This window comes from Ochotona curzoniae, unplaced genomic scaffold (assembly GCF_017591425.1).
Source record: "Ochotona curzoniae isolate NIBS_2020 unplaced genomic scaffold, NIBS_Ocur_1.0 contig_3498, whole genome shotgun sequence".
NCBI lineage: Eukaryota > Metazoa > Chordata > Mammalia > Lagomorpha > Ochotonidae > Ochotona > Ochotona curzoniae.
This window is the reverse complement of record NW_024465885.1, coordinates 788835-814797: the sequence shown is the minus strand read 5'-3', so window position 1 is coordinate 814797 and position 25963 is coordinate 788835. Positions and strand designations below refer to the sequence as shown.

The 25963-nt window shown below is 36.9% G+C and overlaps 1 pseudogene; it reads left to right on the top strand.

The window, feature by feature from the left end:
- Nucleotides 1-11719: 11719 nt before the first annotated feature.
- LOC121156665 lies at nucleotides 11720-14926 on the top strand (annotated as a pseudogene).
- The last annotated feature ends 11037 nt before the right edge of the window (nucleotides 14927-25963 follow it).

Sequence of the window (25963 nt, the reverse complement as noted above, 5' to 3'; positions counted from 1 at the left end):
TTCTGGAAATAAAGGTATAATATCATAAATCATACTTTATGAGAAATTAGAAAAAAATGTTTAAACTGTCTAATAAAATGTAGGATTTATCATGATTTTTAAAGTGAGAAATGTCGTAGTTACTTATGCATTGGCTTACATCATGGTCTCTGTGATTAGGAAGAATTCTTTCATGCAAAAAAATCTTATATTAGAAAATTAATATGTCTGAGTATACTTAAAATATATATAACTGCATTTTGCATCTTTGTTGAGCATATTAAAAGTTGCAGCTTTAAGATTTTGTGGAAATTTTATTTCAAGTATAGAATTCTAGGGAAAGATCAAAGTTATGAGTTGTAATGTAAGAGTAATGCTAAATAAAATACGTCCAAGGTAACCTGCCTTTGATTTATCTTTTCTATTAAAGATTAATAGTTTGAAATGTCAAAATAGCACAGGCTTAAAAAATCTTAAGCTTTGTAGAGTTACTCTGTATACTTACATATAATGAGCCTCTGGTGTATTGTTGGATTGTGGTGTGCCAAGAAAGACTGAAAGATAATAAAATATCCTCTCTTCTACTGCTGCTCCCCAAAGTGTGGCTAGTGGGGATGAGTTCACACAGATGACAGTGTACTTACCCAGTCTTTCTGGCTCACTCTCATATCTCACCTTGCCTCTGCAGTGTTTTCACCTTCATGTATGATTTTTAGTTTTTTCAGAAAACTGAGAGATGAAACATTTTGCCAGCAGATGTTTGGTGCTGTAAATACATAACTGGTTGAGGAAATTTCTGGCTGATTCTGTCTATAGAGAAGCAAATCAGATGCAGGAGAATAATGAGATAAACTGTTCTGTTCTTTCTACTGTCTGGAAAGACATCTTGTAGGACATCCCACACATGAGAGAAAGAATGTAGCTGTTGCTTTGAAAATAGCATACAGCAAATACATTTTGGTGTAATTTAAAAATAGTTTAAAAAAATCAGTGCTGATGTCAATCTAAATGATTATGTTCTTCCTAAGGGTCTCAATGCATCAGGACATGGTGTTAGCTCTTTGTGGAAGAATCTCTCTGCTCTGAAATTTCTGATAGTTGCTCTAAGTAAAAAGGCACACAACATGCAGTGAAAGACACAAAGATCATGTAATGAAAGGTCATTTTAGTCATTTTCATTTCCAGTCATATTGACTTATTGGAAGGTTTTAATATACTTCATGTAGTGAGAATAGAGATTGGATCTCATCTAGCTCCAGGATAGATTCATGCCATGGCATCAAAGAAAAAAGGAACTGGAAGTTTGTCTTGAATTCAGGGCAGCTGAAAGAACTACCTAGATGTATTTTTATTTCTGTCTTCATTTTTATGTTTTCAAATTTGTGAGACTAAATCTGTTTGGCTTAGGTAAAACCTTATTTGAGTTGATCTCACTCAGTTTAACCAATGAGCAGATTAGCTAATGTGCATATGCTGGCAATTCTTTATGTAGTCTTCAGTGGGTGAGATGTTGGTCACCAGTGGGTGAGGTGTTGATCACAGTTGGAAATAAGAGGCGTGATATGTGATGAGAGGCAGGACTCACCAGGATTCACCCATTCCATAAGGCAGTGCTGTCATGTGACAGAGAGTACAATAACCAGCAAACAGCTGGTAAATGCTCTGGATGATCAATGAGGAAAGTACTTAAGAGTGGAATTGATAGCCTGGTAAAACTTCATGAGATGCATTTTGAATGGTAAAAATGTAGCTTTAGAGAGCAGGGAGGGAGGGATTCTAAAGTAAATGCATTACCCTGAATAATAGCTGCAAAATAGTCTTTATCCTTACCCATTGCAACTGCGAAAGTGTTTGATATAATTTTTAAAAGATTGACTGTGAGTACAAAATTTGAATGTATTTTCCTAGATTGTGTAATAATGATCTGGTAGTGGAGGTGAAGCCAAGAGCAGATTTCCCCTACTTAGTGGGTCTTCATGGAAAAACAAAGTTGGAGGTGGTTCTCAGAGTAGAGAGCAGGATAAGCTGATCACATTGCTACTCCTCATCTTCATACAAGTTAAAGAAGACACACATTTTTTTTTATCACTCCAGTAAGGTACAGATCAATTTCCCTTGCTCCTCAATTCACTGGTAAATGCTGTATTTACTTACACCTCTGCACTTGTCTATTATGCCTAATATAAGCACCTACTTATAGTATTATTTTGGTGTCTTATGCAAAATTTTCTGGACAAGAACTGACTCACCAAGTAATACTGAGTATTTACCTTGGAACAGATTTACTATGGCTGGGAAATGAGTCTTATTTTAGAAATGCAGCATCTTTGGCAAGTTGAGGAAGGTAATGGCTGGTAAAAAAAAAAATACTGTAAAGACATAACACAAAATGTTCTTTCAGCAATCTATTCCACACTAGGAAATTAGCAAACCTCCTTCCTCATACAGCACTAGGTTTTGACTTTCTTTTCTTCATAATATGAAGTGCCATTGTGAAGATAATTCAGGAAGTTGGTAGAAAATATAATTAAAAATAAATATTTTTGAGTAATTTTTTGTGTATTACTCCATTCCCATGTATATTTTGAAGGCTCTCTTATATGCAAGAGTTCTACAATATTTGCACCAAAATATTTATCTCTTGGGTTGATTTTTTTATTAATTTTTGAAGAAACCTCATTTAAACTTCTCAAGTATTTATCAGTAAAGACAGACTGGAAAGGAGCTAGACTATAATTATGGTTAGTTGGTTCTTCACTTTGGTCAGGATTGTAGAAGTTCCTGACAAGATTTTTTTTCACTATTCTTGGGAAACTGTTTCCTTCCTCCCCCCCCCCCACCTTCCTCCTTCCCTTCCTTCATTCCTTAAATATCTGCTCTATTTTTGTTGCAAAGTCAGATATACAGAGAGGAAGATAGATAGAGAGGAAGATGTTCTGTCCGTTAATTCACTCCCCAAGTGATTGCAATGGCCAAAGCTGCGCTGATCCGAAGCCAGAAACGAGGAACCTCCTCCAGGTCTCCCATGCAGGTTCAGGGTCCCAAGGCTTAGGCTGTCCTGAACTGCTTTTCCAGGCCACAAGCAGGGAACTGGATGGGAAGCAGGGTTGCTGGGATTAGAACTAGTGCCCATATGGGATCCCGGTGCATTTGACTTCAGCTGCTAGTCCAACGTGTCTGGCTCCCCTAAAGGGCACCGTACTTGTGCTGCTCACGTGCATTCACACTTGGATGTTGTTGGTCTCATACACAACCATGAGATCCGCAGTCTTGCTAATGGTGGTCTTCTGAAATGTTTGCACGGGATTGCTGCTGTGCAGGGCATTGCTGAGACTGAAGTGACAGTGGTAGGTGGTGGTTTCAGCTTCCAGCTTGAACTTCATATTCAGCGGACTTCTACTCCAAGGCCTCCATCCAGGTCTGTACTCAGTGAGCATTGTCTTGACAAAGCTGACTTCGGCCAAGTGCAATGTGATAATGGTAGTGCTCTCCTCAATCTGCTGGGACCAGTACTTGCCAGCTCCTCATGGTGGTTCTGAGCCAGTCCATGGTAGTGAACATAGTGAACTGTTAAGGGTGTGGCATGATGGCTCAATGGTTAAGTCCTCACCTTGCAAGTGCCAGGATCCTGTATGGATGCTGGTTTGTGTCTTAGCTATTCTACTTGCCATCCAGCTCCTTGTTTGTGGCCTGGAAGAGCAATGGAGGTTGGCTCAAAACCTTGGGACCTTGCACCCACAATGGGAGACCTAGAGGAAGTTCCTGGCTTCTGGCTTCAGATCAATTCAGTTTCGGCCATTGCGGTCACTTGGGGAGTCACTTGGGGAGTGAATCAGTGGATGGAAGATCTCTTTTTTTTCTGTCTCCCCTTCTCTCTCTAAATCTGATATGCCTTTCCAATAAAAGTAAATAAATCTTAGGAAAAAACAAAGCTATTATGTAACTACGGAAGAATGTTAATTGACTGAGGAAGTTTCTAGCAGAGCTTTATTCTATCAGATACTTAAATATTTACCATAATATTAGTATGGAATTAAGACATAACTTTTTTTTCTACATTGGTAAATATATTAGAAACAGTAAGCCATGCTGCCTAGGACAAGCAGTGTAATTAATTCTTAAAAACCTTTTAAATTTATGATAATTCTATGGCATTCTAGTCAATTAAATGAAGGCACATAAATGAATCAAATAATTCAACATTATCTGTGAATAATACTATCATGACCATAAATGCAATTTTATTTGAAGACACTGCTTAGAACAACATAGAAAACACTCTGTCCTAAGATACTGTATCAGAAAATTTTGTAACTTAAGAATCAATCCTTGTGTAACTTTCCCTTGGTCCTTTATAACTTGTCTCTTCTTCAGTCATGTAAATAAGAACAAATACTACTATAATAACAACCTTGAAATGAGTTTTTAATTGCTTTTATGACTATAGTAGTGATACCCAAAATATGCTAGCTCTGTTTACTTCCAATTTTATTCAGCATATGGGCATAGGAAAGCATTAACATTTTCCAGTTCCAAGGATGAATGTGTTTAATGTTAAAATAACTCAGAACAGTTTTATGTTTTTCATCATGAAGTTTGAGGAAGAAATATAAATACAGAAACTTGGGACTGCTGTTGTTATTCTGTCTATAAACTTGGTCAAGATGGCAAGGATATAATCATAGATAGCTAATGGATCAATATTTGTGTTTCTTTTACAATCAACTCAATAAATATCATGGTTCCAAAAGTATTTCTACCAATAGGTAAACTATTTGAAAACATTCCATCTGTGTGGGCATGTTTTTACATTAATCAATTCTGAATATCCTTTTCAAGGAGGATAGAGTTTGTATTAATGGATGCCCTAATTGGAAAAAGTGCTATTGGAAAATGTCAGGGATTTCATGTTGTGTCTCGACTCACATCAAGCTTGTTAAACAACAACAACAACAACCTGAGTCGTTGAACATTTTTTTGAAGAGTTCCTGAAAATACATATGAAAAATGACAGATTCCAAATTTGTTCTATGACATAAGCTAATTAAAAAAAATTAAATTACGGGAGTGGCACAATTGCTCAACTGGTTGATCTTCCATCTCCAAGTGCTGGTATCCCATGTGGGCCCTGGTTCATGTCCTGGATGCTTTGCTTCCCATCCAGCTCCCAGCTTGTACTCTAAGAAAGGCAGAGGAGGAGAGTCCAAGTCCTTGGGAACTGCACCCATGTGGAAGACCCTGGGGGAGGTTCCTGGGTTTGGATTGGCTCAGTTCTAGCTGTTGTTGTCATTTAGGGAGTGAGTTGTATAGATGATCTTTCTCTCTGTCTACACTCCTTCTCTCTGTATATCTGCACTTTCAATGAAAATGAATAGATCTTTAAAATACACACACATTTATATTAAATCAATAAATAAATATTACACACACACACACTTATTTAAGTAGTTAATTGAGAGCTCTCATCTGCTGTCTCACTCTCCAAAATTCCACAACATCCAGAGCTGAGCCAGGAAGAAATGAGAAAGGGGAATTCAATCTCAATGTTCCAACAGGTGACAGGGAATCAATTACTTTATCATCACTGCTATGTAGCAGGGCTTTCATTAGCAGGTAACTAGAATGAATAAGCCAGAACCTAAAAGTAAACCCAAAGCGGTACTCCAAAGCGGTACTTAGGTGTTCTAACTGGTATCTTAACTCTTAGGCCAAAATCTACCCATAAATATACTTTTTCATTCCATTTCTCCCCAGACTTTTTGAAGCCCTCTATATTTCTCAAATAAACCTAATTTTGATTATGAAACCTGATTACATTGAATCAATCAATTGGGATTACACTGTTGTTTTCCCAATATTGAGTTGATGGTCCGTAAGACTTGTTAATTGCCCCAATATGGATATTCAGAGTGGAGAGAAGCATGTTGTAGGTTATTATGTATCAGTTCAGGCATCATCATAGACTTTATTCTCATCCAATATTTAGTTATAATCAGTCAGCAAATAACACGTATGAGTTTTGATTTTCCTGACATTGACTCCTAAGTATTACTCCCTAAATTTATTCCACTGTACCTTTCCCATATCCTTTCCAGATATTTGGGTTCAATTTTTTATGCAGACATCATGCACTTCAGGAAACTTATCTAGTATAGTTTAGCACTTTGTTATTTTCTTGCTTCTCTTAGGTATGTTAGAATCATCCTGTTGCTGGGGGATGACATAGGATACTTTTGAAACATCTATGCCTATACATTCTTTGTGACTATTCCAATTCCAGGTTTTGTTTGCATCCCAAACTCACACAGGGCTAAGCAAAACTCAATGAACATTAGTGAATACCTGATAATATAAAATTATGCCTCAGACACTGATATGAACTATAAGAATTATGAAAAAGCAATCATTTCTTTCACATTTGGAACTTGGGTTAGTAGCTATAAAAGAGAATTCTGTAAAGAGATATTAAGGGAAGTGACTCCTCCTACACTTAATAATAAACAGAATAAATAAATGGGGATGATGCAGTGAGACATGAACCTGGTAATTCATTTAAGGATGATGGGAGCATGGACTTGATTATAGTGTTGGGTTCCTCTGCAATAGTAAAAGGTAGTATCACATACATAGGTGCATTAACTAGAGTAGACCTATGTTTCTTTTCTAATAATTAATTCTCAGATGTTTCCCTGGGAACAACTTTAGGACAGTGGAGTGGGGAAAGAAGGAAATTCTAAAATTTATAATTATGAATAGAAATTTTTTGTTTTAATATGTCAATATTGCTTTTTTCCTACTATTTGTCCATAATAAATTTTAATAAAGAGTGATGCATTTCTAACTAACTGTTGAATCAGTAACTTTAAAATAAAATCCTCCACTACTTTTCCAGGCCACAAGCAGGAAGCTGGATGGGAAGTGGAGCAGTTGGGACACATACTGGCCCACACCTGGAATCCCAGTGTGAATAAAGTGAGGATTTTTAGCACCCAACAAAACCAAAGGCAAATGTGAAGAATATCCCAGTAAAATAACAACAGAAGACTAAATCAATGAACAACCCATTCATAAAATGACAGGACCAAATTACCATCCATTCATACCAACCCTGAATGTACATGGCTTAAACTCATCGGTCAAACTTCATAGATTAGTAGACTGGTTTAAAAAACAAAACCCATCTATTTGTTGCCTACAGGAGACATGTTTCACCAACAAAGATCAGTGGAAACTGTATCTCATGGATTCTTTCTTTTTCATTTCTTTAGCGACACATCAGTCATTCATTAGCATGTTATTTAACTTCATGGTGTTGTAAATTTCTGTTTTTCTTCCTTTGTTGATTTTGTATTGTAGTTTTTCATTTAAGAGGATGTAAAGTAACTGTTTAATAGAGACTCTTCTATCCAGATGTGAGGATACAATGCAGTATGCATATCTACTTCCAGACCAAAATGGACTCCCAATGAATCTGTTTACCATATCTTGACAATAGGATGCTGGACTCTCTGCCATTTTCCATGCCTGCAATAATGGATGTTTGATTGTGTTTGAAGAACTATACTGTAGTAATGATATAGGAAACTCAGTGAGTGCAGAGGGATTTGGGGAGGGGATAAGGGAAATCCCAGACCTATGGAACTGTATCATAAAATGATAATAATAAAAAGAAGTAAAAAAAAAAGAAGAATAGGATCAGTTGGTAAAAATATGGAAAGCACACACAGAGCTACTGAGATATGGGTATAAAAATGTAAGAAAATATGGAACATCCTGAATACTTACAATTAGGTTTAATAATAATGGTGATGATTTCGATCACTAATATGAAAAGAATTACATAATTAAATATATACTATGACCTAAAATATTTAATATGGAGATGAAAGTAGTGTTTGTCTTAGAGTAGCAGGTGATGCCTTTCTCATCTTTTTTATAAAAATGTCAGGATGCTTTCAGTCTACAATATTGTAAGAGGTAAGTTGCAATATAGTTTTGCTTTACTCAATCAACATCTTCCTATGGCTATCAACCTTTTTTTTTTTTTAGAAAATATTGCATGTCCATATTATTTTTTAAATACTTTTATTATTATTTTATGATACAGTTCCATAGGTTCTAGGATATTCTGTTCCCCTCCCCTAGTTCTCTCCCTTACCCATTGATTTCCCCTCTAATATTACAATGGGTGGTCATTCATGAATGGTGATATGTTCATCATGCTGTTATTATTAAAGTGTTTCTCGATATTGTAGGCATGGACAATGTCAGAGAGTCCAGCATGCTACTGTCAAGGTATTTTCAACTGTTTCATTGGGAATCCATCTTTGGTCTAGATGTATAGAGACATATTCATATTATTTTTAAAAAATCTATATGTACTGCTTTAACGTGTTATAAAAGTAAGGGAAGAGAGACACTTGTGAAGCATTTTGATAACCCCTCCCATCATTTTATGGCTGAAAAAACAGTAGGTCCATCCTTTCTCTGAAATTCAGTCCATGAGGTCTGAGAAATGAAGGCTCAATCCCACCTATCACTTGGCACTTTCTTAAAGCAACCTGATGGACCTTCTTGAGCAGAACATCTCCTGAATGTCTCATGAAATTATACAGTCAGTTAGAAACTGAATGGTGTTCCATCTGAGCACACTATCTGACCTAGGTGATGAACTCAGGTGTTAATAAGCACCCTGTCCGATCAACAGGCGTGCTTTGTCACATCCACCAGAACCTGCAGAGAAGGTCTGAGCCAGCAGGCAGAGGGAAGACTTCTCTCTGTGTCTCTCCTTCTCTCTATAACTCTGCCTTTCTAATAAAATAAAATAATCTTTAAAAACAGCTAGAGAAGAAGAAACAAAAGAGCATCCTAACGGGAAAGAAGTAGGTCCAATTGTCTGTAGATATCATAGTTTTATATATAGGATAACCTGATTAATCCACAAGAAATCTGGCAGAACTAAAAAGTAAATTCAGTAAGGTTTTATTTTATAAAATCAGATGCAAAATGCAGTACCTTTTAAATACATGAATAGTAAAATTTCTGAGAAAGAAAGTTAGAAATCAATTCCATTAACAATAACTACAAAAGATATTTAAGAGTAAATTTAACCAAGGGAGTGGTCCTATGAAACAAAATTGGAAAATGTTGATCAAAGAAAATGAAGAGAGCATACAAAAATGAAAGATATCTTGTATTCATGGATTTGGAGAATTAGCATTGCTAAAATGCCCATAAGTCTGAAGTGTTCTATTAATTCAATGCAGTTTCTATCCGAATTCTTATATCATTCTCATAGTAGTAGAAAAGAACAGTCACAAAATCCTATATACTCACAAAAAACCTCAAGCAATCCTGACCAAGAAAAATGAAGCTGGAGGAACTGCAATATTAACTTTAGGACACAGTACAAAGCTAAATCGACAAACATATTATTGGCATGAAAATATACAGTCTAGAAATAAACCTGTGTATTTCAGCCAACTGATTTTTGATAAGAGATTCAGGTATATTCCTTGGTGAATGTAAACTCTGTTCAAATGGTGATGGAAAAAACTGGTTAAACCCTATGAGAAGAAAGAAACTAGATCGTTAATAATGCATAAAAAATCAAATAATCCAAATAGTATTTCTGAACAGAATATATACCAATAACTAATGTGAATAAAACATATTCAGCATAACTATCATTTGTAAAATGTAAATCAAAGCCAAAATGAGATATCATCGCATTTCATTTAACATGGCTATTATCAAAGAGGTAAAATATACTGAATTCAATGAAGGATATAAAGAACATAAAGCTCTCATATACTATTTGTTAAAACAGAAGTTTATTTAGTCAGTTTAGAAAACAGTATGGTATTTCTTCAAAATCTACAAACAGAGCTACCATATGATCCGGCAATACTGTTCCTGGATATATATCCAAAGGAACTAAAATCAGTATGTTTAAGAAACATGTGTACTTGCATGATTATTGCATCAATATTCATAATACAAAAGGTACAGAATCTGTCCAGATGCTGAAAATCAAATAAATGGAAGAAAGAAAATGTGGTATCTGTGTACAATTTAGTGATAAAAAGGAATGAAATCTTGCAGCAACAAATGAGAGTAAGAGATGTTAAATTAAGTGAAATAAGTCATATATGGAAAGACTAGTACCATATGGTCACATGTATATATAAAACTAAAACGTTTTTCTTAAAGAAGGGAATAGAATAGTGGTTACTGAGATGGATGATGGGGATATAGATAAAGTAATAATGGTTCATGGTAGCAAGGGTGCAGTCGCATAGGAGAAATGCTTTCTTATGTTCTATGGCACAGTAGGTAACTGACAATGTTTAATCTTCAATGCTCTGAATAGAGAGAAATTACATGTGTCTGCAGTGATAGATATGGCAATTACCTTGATCTGTTCATTATACATTGCACATATGTATTAAAATGCCACATTGTATCCCATAAATATATACAATTACTATATGTCAATTAAAAATACATTTAGAAACCAAGGCAGCAGAAATGATGAAATACCGCCCTCAGTGGGCTAGCAGCATTGGCATCATTTGGGAGCTTGCTAGAAATGGATTTTTGAATCCCATCACAGACCTGCTTAAATAGAAACTGTGGACATTAGACTTAACCATCTGTGTTTAACAAGTCCCCCAGGTGAAGCCGATACACCCACAGATGTAGAAGTCACTGGCTGAGAGAGGTGGTAGACAGACTGAGTCCCAATAACCAGATTTAACTAGCTGAGGTTGTTGTTGAAATGTTAGTGGAGTGTTGAGTAGTAGTTTTTGATACAGGTCTTGTGACCCAGAAATCCTAAAATATATGCTGTATGACTGTTTACAGAAAAAATATATTACTAACCTGTGGGCCAGAGGAAATCTTTGATTTTAGCTTATATATTTTTAATCACCTTTGAAAGAATGAAACACATTGTAAGATTTACTCAATGAGATGTTTTATGACAAAATGCCTCTTAAGTTCCAAATTTTATTGAAATGATGGTGTAAATTTCATCAGTGTGAAGATTTGGGGTGAGACGGGATTGTTGGAAGATTATTCTTGTCTATTATGATTAACTTCTGATCTAGAAATAAATATTAAAGAAAAATTCCTACAAGTGAAATTACAGAAGTAAATGGGAAAGTGAATTGCTGTGTTAGAGCCCAAATAAATCTAAAGGGTTCCACCTGCTGGTAGAAATTAAAAATGACTACCAATTAAAACATTTTAGAAATTATCTGGTGGGTCAAAGGTGAAGGTTCCACGAGGGATGATTGTCCAGTTCGTTATCTTTAAAAACCGAACCGATGTGGTTTACAAAAATAAAATCATGTGTTTTAAAATCATATTAAAGAGTTAATACATTGATTTTTAGACTAAAAATTTGGTAAAAGTAGAGACCATGTTTATTTTATTCATTGAGATGTTTCTATCACTAAGCAGGTTGCTAGGCAAGCATGTGTAAATAATTTTATCATAGGATTTAGAGTTACATGACACACTAAGTTGTTACAGAATGTTTCATCATTTTAATTTAGAGTACCATATAATCTTCTTGCAAAATTATAGAAAATACACTAAATAAATGTGTCTACTTTTTTGTTATACAAATGATTTGCACTTAAAATTGTACATATTTATGGAATGCCATTTGATATTTTGATACATACATATTATATAATATTCAAGTTACAGTAAGCACATCTGTTCCTCAAATGTGATTTCTTTATGGTGAAAATCTTCAAAATATTTTTAAATACACATTATATTATTGTTATCCATTGTCATCTCACTGTACAGTAGAATATAAAAATTTATATCTGCTAACCATAGCTGAGTACCCAGTGGCAAGCTTCCCTTATGCCTTACCCTTGTATCACTTTCTGAATGTTAAGAAACTTTTATTCTACTTTATTTCTCTGAAATTAAGTATTTATGATTTCATAAATGAGTGACATCACATAGTGTTTTTATTTCTGTGCCTTACTTGTTTCACATAATGCCCTCAGTTCCATTCATGTTACTATAAATAGCAAGATGTAATCCTTTTTCATTGTTGAATAATTTTTAGTTGTTTGCACATAGTGCCTTTTCTTTGGGTATCTTATAAAAAAAAAATTCTACATTATTGTCTTGAAGAACTTCCCTGAGGTTTTCTTCTAGTAGTTTCATAGTTGCAGTTTTTTAAATCTTTAACACATTTTGCGTTGACGTATAAATTATGAAATATAGAAAGACTATTTCCATTCTCCATGTAGATATATGAATTTTTAAGTATTATTTATTGAGTGTATTATCTTTCCCCCAGAAAGATAACAGTATAACAACTGTTATACGGGCTTATTGCAAAATTCTTTATATTCCACTGGTCTTAGTATCTGTTTTAAGCCAATACCATGATGTTTTTTATTGCCAAAGCTTTCAAGTCAGAAAGAATGGTGTCTCTGCTTTATTCATTTTGTTCAAGATTGTTTTGGTTATTCAGAGTTTTCTAACATGCCATATGAAATTTAGAATTGTGTTTTCTAGTTTTGTGAGGCATTATCATTGGTGTTTTGGTAAAAGTTTCCCCTGAGTGTACAGATTATTTTGGTTACCATGGTAATTTTCACCATATTGATTGTTAAAATCTATTAACATGAAATGTCTTTTTACTTTTTTGTGTCCTCTTCAATTTGCTTTATCAATGTCTGATTATATTCTTCTTAGAGCTCATTTACATCTTTGATTAAATTATTGCTCTACTTTTTGGTAGCTTGTGAATTAACCTTTTGGTTCGTATTTACACAATTCACTAGTGTTATTTACAAATGAATATATAGAGAGTTGCCAGCAGTGGGGACCAATCTTGTGGGTCACGTGAACGTGCCGTTAGCCTCCAGGCCCATGAGGGGACTCGGCCCCTCCACATCCTTCCTGCAAGCTCATCTTCTACTGTGGGCCGCACGGCAGCAGTCCAGCCAGCTGGCGACCATGCTGCACAGACCTCGCCAGCTCCCATGAAAGGACTGGCTACCGGTTGCACCATGGCTTTCATCGGTGCACTGATGGATGTCCAGTATGATGAGGGGCTGCCTGTTGCCTGTTCCGAACACACTGGGGGTGCAAACCAGGGACACCCAGCAGGTTTTGGAGGTGGCCCAACATTTGGGTGAGAGCACAGTACGGACTATTGCTATGAAAAACACAGAAGGCTTGCTTTGAAGTCAGAAAGTCCTGAATTCCAGGACCCTCATGAAAATCCTAGGTGGTCCCAAGCCTTTGGGCAGCATGATGAACGTATTTGGAGAACCTTTTGATCAGAGGGGTTCTATCAGACCTCCCAACTTCATGGAGATGAGTGTGGAACAGGAGATCCTAGTGACTGGGATCAAGGTGGTGGACATGCTTGCTCTGTACATCAGGGGTGGCAAAATTGCTCTATCTGCCAGAGTTGACAAGACTGCACTGATCATGGAGCTGAACAACATAGCCAATGCCCAGGGTAATGACTCGGTGTTTGTTGGTGTTGGAGAGAGGACCTGCGAGGGCAATGACCTATGCCATTAGATGACTGAATTAGGTGTCATCAACTTAAAATATGCTCTCTTCAAGGTAGCACTGGTATATGCACAGATGAATTAGTCACTTGGTGCTTTGAGCCAGGTCATTCTGACTGGACTGTGGCTGAATATTTCAGAGACCATAGAGGTCAAGATGTGCTGCTGCTTATTTATGACATCTGCTTCACCCAGGCTAGCTTGGAGGTGTCTGCCTTATTTGGCAGGATCCCTTTTGCTATGGGTCATCATCCTACCATGGTCACTGACATGGGCACCATGCAGGAATTCATCACCACCATCAAGAAGGGCTCTATATCCTCAGTATAGGCTATCTATGAGCAGGCTGATGACTTGATGGACCCTGCTCCTGCCACTACCTTTGCCTATGTGGATGCTGCCACTGTCCTGTCCTGTGCTATTGCTGAGCTGGGCATCTATCCCATTGTGGATCCTCTGGACTCTACCTCCAGCATCATGGATCATTGGCAGCAAGCATCATGGTGTTGCTGGTAAAAGGCAAAATATTCGGTGGAAATACAGGTCCCTCCAGGATATCATAGCCATCCTGGCTATGGATGAACTGTCTGAGGAAAACAATTTGACCGTGCCCCGCCCCGTGCTTGCAAGATACAGTGTTTCCTGTCTCAGCCATGCCAGGTGTTGAGGTCTTCACATGCCACATGGGGAAGCTGATCACCCTGAAGGAGACCAGCAAAACATTCCAGCAGATTGTGACAGGTGAATATCTTCCAGAGCAGGCCTTCTAACGTGGTGGGATCCATTGAAGAAGCGGTGACCAAGGCTGACAAGCTGGCAGAAGAACATTTGTGGGGACCCTTTGGCAGACTACAAGCACCCCACACTGCACCTTCTTTGACCCTTCAAAACATTTCAATTGCCTGTGTTAGTCATGCAGGAGCCTTGACTGGAGATGTTATGTTTTTTTTTTTGAAGAATGTTTAAGGTTTGCAATAAAATGTAATGTCTCAAAAAATGAATATATATACCATATACTATTATGACACGCATATATGTAGTGTTCTGAAATTTTTGCTGAGTTTACTTCTTAGTTTTAAGTATTTTTGATGGTGTTTTTGAGGCTTTATAAATTTGAGAGCCTATCATCTTCAAACAATGGTGATTTCCTAAATTCTAATTTGTTTGCCTATCATGTATTTTGCTTGCATTATTGCTCTGGCTGGTATTTCCAGTATTCTGTTGAATGAAAGTGGTGAAAATAGGCATACTTATCTTATTCCATATATTCCAGAGAAAGCATTCAATTTCCCCCTCCTTTTTGTGATATTAACCTTGGGATTTTACAAATGTGACCTTCATCATGTTGGTATGTATTTCTTCTCCCTAAACCATTCATAAGATTTCTCATGAATAGCTTTATTTGCATATGATGATGAATGTTATCCTTCCTTTTGTTAAGATGGTGTATCATGTTTATTTATTTACATACCTGAGGTAATTTTTGTTTCATTGTGGTGAACCAATTTTTTTATGTCCTTTTTTGGTGCAGTTTGCTTGCATTTCATTGAGGATTTTTGTGTCTGTATTCGTTAGTGATATTGGCTTGTGGCTTTCTTTATAGAGTTCTTTTGAAAGATTTATTTATTTATTATTTTCTTTCCCAAGATTTATTTATTTATTTATTTATTTATTGTATTGGAAAATCAGATATATAGAGAGGAGGAGAGACAGAGAGGAAGATCTTCCAAGTGACTGCAATGGCCAGAGCCGAGCTGATCTGAAGCTAGGAGCCAGGAACCTCCTCCAGGTTTCCCACATGGGTTCAAGATCCCGAGGCTTTAGGTCATCCTCGACTGCTTTCCCAGGCCACAAGCAATGAGCTGGATGGGAAGTGAGGCTGCTGGGATCAGAACCAGTGCCCATATGGGGTCCTGGCGCTTTCAAGGTGAAGACTTTAGCCACTAGCCCACTGTGCTGGGCCCCTAGAAAGTTTTTTTTTTTTTTTAAATGTTCTTGCCTTGCTTTCATAACAAAGAATAGTGCTGGCTTTGCAGAATGAGTTTTGAAGAAGTACTTGCTTAGTTTTTTGTTTTGTTTTGTCTTGTTTTGTTTTGTAGGAGTATGGTGGTCTATTGAATATAGCCAGATTACTCCCTAAGTGGTTGGTAGAATCTTATCATGAAGCTATTTTGTCCTGGCTTATTCTTTAATTCCAGGTTAATTATTATTCATATTGATGTAATGTAAATGTATTATTATTACATGCAGGTGTTTCATTTTCCTATAATGTGTTCATTTGCTCTTGTTTTTCAAATTTGCAGTTCTATGATAGTCTTTAACCTTTCTTTTTATTTCTTTGTATCACTTGTGGGATCTCCAAATTTCAATTTGTGTATCTTTTCAAAAAATACTCATTGGTCTTTTAAAAGTTTAAGATCCATATTTCATTTGATTTCTGTTATTATTTCTTTCCCTCTATTAATATTGAGTTTGTCTGGCTCTTATTTTTCTTGTGGAGCGTGCTATTCTCTTGCTTTGTCTAACTTTCATTACAATTGAGCAAGCTGTGATATTGTCCCCTCCCAACTATTTGTCATTGAAGTCACTAGTGTTTTTGACAATGTCATGACTGATATCACTGTTCTTATTTGTGGCTCAGTGGGTTATTTACTTATTTTGATCAGAAGTGACTTAATAGCATGACTTCAGTTGATGTTTATGGTTGTAATTTTTGTTTCAAGCAAACACTATTTTGTTAGTTTTGTGGGAGAAGACATACCAAGCTCCTCCTTTCACTGTTTCAGCAATCCTACTCTTGCTAAGGTAATTTTCTTATTATAAGTCTTAAAACATACAGCATGTATTATTTCTGTTTAGATTGCATGATCCAAACACACTGATGTGATTATTCTTTTCTTCAGTATGTAATCTTCCTATAGCCAGGAAGAGTGTAGGAAAAGATAGTAGGCAATTTATGTCACTGCTCCCAATGGTCACACTCTTGTTTCTTCTTTCTGTTGTGTAGGAACTGGGCTCAGTGACTGGTCTCTAATAACTACAAACCAACATAAGTGATGGGTTGCAACTTCCATAATTATTTACCAAAGACTTACTTCCACATTGCAATCTGCTCATCTTTGCTGAAACTTTGAGTCTCGCTTTATCTGTTTTGAGTTCCTCACATCAATGAGAACATGTGAAACTGAATCCTAAACCAACCACTGAGTGAGCTTTGAAACATGTATTTTTTTTTTCTGGTGAATTTTGAGGTGACTAAAGCCTGGGCAGATACAGACTGTAGCCTTGTGAGAAATGCTGAAGCAGAGAATCCACTTAGGCTATTTCAACATTCTTGATTCATAGAGACTGTAAGTCTATAGCCTTATTGTTTTAACTTGTTAAATTATACGACAATTTCTTGTACTGCAATAAGTAACTAATATGGTCATCGAAATATTTACCTAAATATAAAATAAACTATTGTGACAAGTGTAGTAGACATGGAATTGGACAGCCTGTTTCTTACCATATATAATTTCAACACTTCCACATAAATTAAATTTGAGAAAGAATGTCTTTCCATGGGCTTCACAGCTAGAGTTTTCCCTGAATTTTTGTTATTTCATGAAGCCAAAAAATATTGGAATCACAAATTTAGTATTTCCAGAGCTTAATTATAGTAATTGTCCAAATGCACTTTGTTTTGCAGTAACAAAATACTACAGACTGTGTAACTTAACAGAGAATAGGAGTTTATTCATCTCACAGATCTGGAGACTGGGAAATCTGTGAGCATGATGCTGGAATCTGCTTGGCTTCTGTTAAGCATCTTCTTGCTGCATTATAGCATTAGAAGGCAAGCAAAACCAACAGGCTGGGGTCATTAGCAGAGAGCTGGATTAGAAGTGAAGCACCTGGGACTAATTGACACCCTATTTTATGACTCTGGTCCTGCTGGCAGAAGCTTAATCTTATATACAGTACTAGCCTACTCTTCCTTTATGTCTAAAGCCACTAATGTTAAAATGTGGCTTCCAGTCTTATGATACCATTTGATCCTAATTATGTTCCAGAGACCCCACCATGAGATACTATGAACATGTGAATTTGAGAGTTACATTTCCATCAGAAATGATAGAGGAAAAATCATGATCCAATGAAACAAATTGGGCCCAGCACAGTAGCCTAGCATCTAAAGTCCTTGCCTTGAATGTACTGGGATCCCATATGGGCATCAGTTCTAATTCCAGCAGCCCTGCTTCCCACCAAGCTTCCTGCTTGTGGCCTGGGAAAGTAGTCAAGGACACCCAAAGCCTTGGGACCCTGCACCTGCATGGGAGGTCTAGAAGTGTCTGGCTCCTGGCTTCGGGTCGGCTCAGTTCTGGCCATTGTGATAATTTGGAGAGTGAATCATCGGATAGAGGATCTTCCTCTCTGTCTCTCCACTTCTATCTTTGTATATATCTGACTTTGCAATAAAAATAAATAAATCTTAAAAAAACAGAAATTTTTTTGTGAGTATGGATCTTTTGGTAGTGAAAATTTCTTATTTGAAATTGTTGACATTTTAGTGTTCACACATATATTTATAATTTAATGAGGAGAGGTTTAGTTTAGATAATACAGTTTAAAATAAATAGAACAGTTCTGAATATTAGACATATCTGTGTCTTAAATCTTAATTAAGCTTTTGATATAATACACCTGTTTGGATTTCAGTCTCACAAGTAGTGAGTTTCTCAACCGCAACAAATGCCTGCTCTCATTTTTAGAATTTCAACTTCATTGCTTTAAACATTTGTATTTTTAAAATATTCTATGTATTTTTAAAATAGATTGTAGAGTAGATATATGATACCATGTATTTGAAGTTACTTTTATCTTTTTTTTTTCCTGAAATGGTGTGTGGTTGATATTTAGGCTTAGAGAGTATTCTTTGGGTGTTAGAATTGCTTCCTATCTGGGTGTGAAGCAAGAGAAGCTCACTGACTGGACTATACAAAAATTGACAATCAGATAAGTAGAAATGGGAATTTAGATCCTGTAGGTATTAAAATGATCACCTAAAGTGGGAGCAAAATGATGGAAAGTGGAGAGTATATTTTGTGTATGGGCAAGAGTTAAGTTTCTTTTTTTTTTTTTTTTAAAGATTTATTTTTTTTTATTATTTTTTTTTCATTGGAAAGGCGGATATACAGAGAGGAGAGACAGAGAGGAAGATCTTCCGTCCGATGATTCACTCCCCAAGTGAGCACAACGGGCCGATACTATGCCGATCCGAAGCCAGGAGCCTCTTCCGGGTCTCCCACGCGGGTGCAGGTTCCCAAAGCTTTGGGCCGTCCTCGACTGCTTTCCCAGGCCACAGGCAGGGAGCTGGAAGGGAAGCGGGGCTGCCGGGATTAGAACCGGAGCCCATATGGGATCCCGGGCGTGCAAGGTGAGGACCTTTAACCACTTGCGCCACCACGCCGGGCCCGGGAGAGTTAAGTTTCTTAAAGTGTATATGATTAATGGGTAAGGATTCCAAGGATGAACACTATGTCCTGAAAAAAATCTGTGGCTGAACTGTTCAATTCTCAGGAAGAGTGAAAGGAAACATGAGAACTACTTAAAGCAAGCACTAACTCCTACCTGCTCTAAAACTGAAGGAATGTCAGCCCAAAGAGCTTCAGTTTATTTTATGAACATGTAGCATGGTTTTAGGGTGATGTATCTAGCTGACAAGCTGCAAACAAGATGAGAGACAGCAAACAGAAGAGATAGAAAGGAGCCCATCATTAAATCACTGTTGATTACTGGTTGGACTGTGTTAGCGTTGTTTGAAATAAAGAGACTGTTTTGGTGTCACATACATTGAGGATGTAAGATGTATAAAAATTGGCAATAGGATTCCAGTTACATAGAAGTTAGTGATTTTTGAATAGTGATCTGAGGGATGATATTTGTTATTCATGGAAATAAGTGATTTGGGTTGGTTTTCTAGATAGTTTGAATTTGGTGTAAAACAGCAAGTGGAGATCTCCATTGTAGAGCTAGACATTGAAGACTGGAGCTGCAGGGTGGGTGGGGCCACAAGTGAAGGCACTCTCTCCTCCCAATCTATTGTGACCTTTTGGTAGGATCAGAAGAATTCTCAACACTGGTTGCAGTTAGCAAAGGGCACTGCATGGAGAAACAAATTGATGCCAGAACCAATGAAACTGCATACATTTCACAACTAGAAGAAGTGACAGGAAATTGGGCAAGTAATAGGAAATTAGGCAACTTATGCAAATGATGTATGCAGCATTTATGATTTGGGATTAGTTTGTATAAGAGAATTAAGAAAGGAAACAAAAGAAAACATCTTTATGTCTTCAAGGATTTAATGTAATGGTGACTCTGATGTAAGGTGAAAATAAACTCTGGGCAGCAGGTATCCTAAACATTATTATTAAATAAATGTATAAATGAACAAACTTACATTTCCCTGCAATTCCTTGCTTTTCTTTTTTATTATACAAGTTGTTGTCTTAATATTAATAAACAGCATATTCTATAAATCTTTTCTTCTAAAATAACATAATAATATGGTATTTTAAAAATGTAGTTCATAATGCCAGGAGACAAATATGTTACAAGACACTAAGGAAAGATTAATTCAGCTAGTATATTTCATCTGTAAAATGTCATCAGCTTATCTCACAGAATCATTATGTGAGTTAATTAGAAAGAATTGTGCAGCATCATTTAAATGCAAAACTACATAAATATGTAGCATAACTGATATTTAAGTTTTTTAAAACTTCTGATCTCATGCAAGTAAAATCATTACTTCAAAAAAGCCATAAGTATCTATTTTTGCTCTGTATTTAGTAAACAAATATTCTCATCACTTTTGCTCTTACAATTTTACTATAATTTTGCCTTCTGTAAGATGTTTACATTTATCTTTTCTTTGCCCACTTCTGCTGTGGCATATATGTGCCAATGAAAATGTTGGTATCAGCAAACATTTTTATTGAGTGTGTCCTCACTGTCCAAATGTTTGTTTTTAGCATGAACTGCTTGCTTCAAAAGCTTTCATGAAACATGCATCTGTTTTAAGCCCATCCTAACAGCTCAAATATGCCTGTCTTTTTCCTTAGGTCACCTTCTATTCAGCGCTTCTTTTCTTATGAGTGCCCCTGTTGGGCAGGATTTTTTTCTGAGGCTTCAGAGTTGCTTGGTAGGAATGTTTGTAAAAACATTTGTGGATAGCCCAAACATTTTTTAATAACATTTGCTTGGAAAAATTTTACTGGCAGCAGTCAGGACACATTATTTAAACATATTTCAAAATATTTATGAATCCATGCAATACTTTGGCGGTGTATGTAGAGTAAAGATGAATTGATGGTTTTTCTAGTCAAGTCTTTTTGTTTGTTGGTTTTTGGTCATCCATAGTGGTTGACTGACAAATGCTTGATAGAATTTCCACAGACACTAATTTGATTAATTTATTAGTAGGGTGGTTTTAACATCCAGAGTCTTCTGTACTTTCTTCTCAGAAAAGTGAACTTACTAAACAAATTAAATTAACTTTACTACAATCTTGACAGATGCTTTATTCTTCACTGTTATTTTAGGCTTTTTATTCCTATCTTAGTAATTCAGAAATATGATGGATTTGCTAGGATCATATTGGTATCAGGATTTAGAAACAGGTACAGCTTTTGAAAATTCTGTGGTTCTTTTTTTTTTTTTAAACAGTCTTTACATAGTTAATTATGACTCTAAGGGTCAAGAGCTACAGGAAAGTGGGTAAGACCATTGTTTCCACATTAATTTTTTTTTCTGTATCTGGGGTAAGGGGAGGTAAAGGAAGAAATCCCATTCAGCCTCTCACCCATCCCAGGTCCCCAATGTGGGGCATGCTCCAACGGTCTTGCTCAAGTGGTTTTGACAGTTCAACAGTTATGAATTGCTGCCAAGCAATTCCAAGCATGATGAAGTCGCTACAGAATCCAGTGGCTGACATAGTCCAGCTTAGAGTCTCAGTTTGCTCAGTTTTTCACTGCCAACATATGGCTGGGGTAGTTGATCGATTTCTTCTGTCCTCTGCTGTGGTGCCAGGTATCTTCTGTAGGTTCTGATAGGCTGCTATATCCTCTGTGTGCACCTGGATATGCTCTCCACTGCTTTGTGTGGGCCTCTGAGTAGGCTTGACTCTGGCACTTGCACTCCACGGCTGGCCATGGAACCTGCACTTCTCTTCAGGGTTAGGGTTCTGACAGTTCGATGGTGGGGAAGGGAGCCCCAAAGAAACTTTGTCTGAGGTGGTACAAGACCAGATTCTCGTGTGTACTTGCAAGTATAGACAAGAATTCTGTGTTTCCTAACGTAGGGATTACACTATTGTTTTTAAAAAGGTTACTTTAAAAGTGTATGACTAGGGCCTGGCACAATAGCGTAATGGTTAAGGTCCTTGCCTTGAACGCGCTGGGATCCCATATGGGCAGCTCCACATCCTGTCCAGCTTCCTGCTTGTGATCTGGTAAAGCAGTAGAGGACGGCCCCAAGTCTTGGGACCCTGCACCCACCTGACCCGGAAGAAGCTCCTGGCTCCTGGCTTTGGATTGGTGCAGTTCTGGCCCTTGTGGCTGCTTTGAGAGTGAATCATCTTATGAAAGATCTTCCCTGGCCTGGGAAAGCAGTGGAAGATAACCAAAACCTTGGGCTCATCCACCCATGTGGCATACCCAGAAAAAGCTCTGTCTCTCCCCCTCTCTGTACATCTGCCTTTTCAATAAAATAATGAATAAATAAAATCTTAAAAAAAGTATATGACTATGTCAAAATTAAGAAACAATGTGAAAATTATTTGTGCATCTATGGAAAATAACCAAAATAAATTATTTCTTGGGCTCAGTGCAGTATTCTAGAAGATAAGTACATGTCTTGTATGCACTGGGATTCCATATTGGCGCCGGTTCTAATACTGTTAGCCCCGCTTCCTATCCAGCTCCCTGTTTGTGGCCTGGGAAAGCAGTTAAGGACAGCTCAAGCCTTTGGGACCCCGCACCCATGTGGGAGACCCAGAAGCGGCTCCAGGTTCCTGTCAACAGATTGGCGCAGCTTTGGCCATTGTGTCTGCTTGGGGAGTGAATCAGCAGACAGAAGACTCTGTTTCTCTGTTTCTCTGTCTCTCCTCCTCTTTGCGTACCTGACATTCCAATAAAATTTTTTTTAATAAAGAAAAACCCATTTATTCGGTATGTGTTTTGTTAATAGTGCTTAATTTTGCTTTTCTCTGAAGTAAAGAAGAAAATTTAAGTCTGTCGTTAGGTCTGGATCTTGCTTTTGGTTTATCTGACCTGCAAAAGGAGGGCAACAAATATCTTCTTAACTATGGCTTCTGAGTATAATAATGTGGACTAATTTTAAAAATATATATTATTTGGGAGGCTTAATGAATGAAAGGTTTCTTTTCTTATACCCAACTCTAGTTGCTAAGTCTGCCTTCTTGCACATTTCTTGTATTCTCTCTATATTTTCTGTGTAGTTTGTTTTGTGTATATTTGTGCTATATTTTATGTGACTCTATACTATATGTATATATATCTGAGTGTGTATTGACTTTCTGTGTTCATCTTTGTGTGCCTTTTTGCCGATGACCAGTGTTTTTCTCTGTGTCTCCATTTTCTCTTGGTCTCTGTCTATGCTGAACCAATGTCCTGCTTTTTGTGCCTTTGTGTTAACTTGCCTCTTTTTCTCAGTGGCTATGGTATGTGTGTGTGTGTGTTTTCTCCATTACTATGTTCATTTTGAAAAATCTCTCCATTTACCTGACTTTGCTCTTTTCTCTCTGAGTGTGCTTCTCTGTCGTTTCATTTTATTTGTGTCTTTCTTGACTTCTATTAGGTTTCGGACCTCTGTGTGTTCCTTCTTTCTTGGTGACATAATATTGCAGTTTTGCTGTGCTATTGTATTTGAAATTTCCTGCTTTACAGATAACAAAAATCTCATGTTATACACTATAGATGCATTTTCTACTTGTAATAAGAAAGCAATTCGGTTGTATATATGAAACACATGAAATTTATTCCCTTTATATAAATAAAAAAGAAAAAAGAAGAAATCAATTAGCCCTTTAAAATTTGAATATAGGGGCAGATGTGTTGACTTATCACACTAATGTTCCACCTTTTATGCCAGCATCTCATCTGGGCACCGGTTCTAGTTCTGACTACTCTGTTTCCAATCCAGCTCCCTGCTAATGGCCTGGGAAAGCAGTGGAAGATAACCAAAACCTTGGGCTCATCCACCCATGTGGCGTACCCAGAAAAAGCTCCTGGCTCCCAGCTTTGGCTTGAGATCATATGGGAAGTGAACCAATAGATGGAAAATTGCCTTTCTCCTTTCTCTTTATGTAACTCTGACTTTCTAGTAAAATAAATAGATCTTAGGTGTTTATTTTTTTAGAAATATCTATTTATTTTTATTGGAAATCTAGAGAAAGAAAGACAGAGAAGGATCTTCCATCACTGGTTCACTCCCCAAGTGGCTACAACCTCTGGAGCTGAGCCAATCTGAAGCCAGGAGCCAGGAGCTTTTTTAGGGTCTTCCATGTGGGTGCAGGTCCCCAAGACTCTGGGCCATCCTCTATTGTTTCCTAGGCTACAAGCAAGGAGCTGAATAGGAAGTAGAGCAGTTGGAACATGAATTGGTGTCTTTATGGGATCTTGGCACTTGAAGGTGGAGGATTAGCCAATTATGCCACCACGTTGGGCCCTAAAATAAGTTAATCTTTAAAATATTTGACAAGCTTATTTTTTTGTTTCATTAGAAAAATTGATAAATATTATGAAACACAATTCATAGAAAAATGCAAATTTTCCTTACTATAAATTAAAGGAATATCAATTAAAAGAATAAGATTATATTTTTTACTATCAGATTGCTAAAGATATCCATTTTGTGGTAGTAGAATGTAATAGCTTTAAATCAGGATTTCAGGAAGTACACATGTATCAACATCTTAAATATGTCAGGATCTTCAAAATGTTCAAAAACAATGTGCATTTTAAAAATTAGGCTTGGACTTAGGGTTTTTTTTATTAAAGTTTTGAAATTCTATGTTCCATAAACATTTTTAAGTATACTCATTGGTAACCTTGACTTAATAGTTCTGTTGTAGGGATTTGCTGCAAAGAAATTACCAGATAATGATGCAAATATTTTATAATTGCCTTTAGAGGTAAAAAAATTAAAAGCCCTTCAGTAAATAGTTGATTAAATGAATTATGATAAGCCAAATGTAATAGGATATAATAAGTTACAGAAAAATTCTATGATATATTGACAACTGGCACAAAGTCAGGTTACAAAAATATGCAGAAACATGGAGCTGATGGTAAGGATGGGTAAGGGTCACACACATCACAAAATATGTCCCACCTTTATTTCTCATCCAGCTTCCACTGATGCACATCCTTGGAGCAGTAGATTGTGACTGAAGATAGTTAGGTACCTGAGCCCATATGGGAAAGCAGGATGGAATTCCTGACTCCTGGTTCTGTCTTAGTTCAACATTGGCAGTTGTGGTATTTGGGGACTGCACTAACTATGCTAGTCCCTCCTTCTCTTTTTGTCTCTTTTTGGTATGCAAACTCTATATAATATATGCCATTTATTCATTAAAACTTATATATCTATATTTATATAGAATTCTTGGGCCCGGCGTGGTGGTGTAGTGGTTAAGGTCCTCGCCTTGCACGCCCGGGATCCCATATGGGTGCCGGTTCTATCCCAGCAGCCCTGCTTCTCTTCCAGCTCCCTGCCTGTGGCCCAGGAAAGCAGTCAAGGACGGCCCAAAGCTTTGGGACCCTGCACCCACGTGGGAGACCTGGAAGAGGCTCCTGGCTTCAGATCGGCATAGTATCGGCTGTTGCACTCACTTGGGGAGTGAATCATTGGATGGAAGATCTTCCTCTCTGTCTCTCCTCCCTGTATATCCGCCTTTCCAATAAAAAAATAATAATAATAAAAATAAATTAAAAAAAAAGAATTCTTATTCATTAAGTACTGTAGTTACATTATGTTATATACAATGCAAGAAATAAAAGAACATCTATCTTCAATATGTTCTGGATACCAAGAAAGTACTGGAAAAATAATATTGCATCAAGCTCAAGAGAGATTTTTGGTTGTAGATTTTTAAAAATATTTTTAAATTTTTATTGGAAAGTCAGATATGCAGAGAGGAGGAGAGACAGAGAGGTCAGATGATTCACTCTTCAAGTGGCCACAATGGTTGGTGCTGCGCTGATCTGAATCCAGGAGCCAGGAACCCTCCTCCAGAACTCCTCCACAGGTGCATGGTCCCAAGGCTTTGGGCTATCCTCTACTGCTTTCCCAGGCCACACGCAGGGAGCTAGATGTGAAGCAGGGCTGCTGGAATTAGAACTAGTGCCCATGTG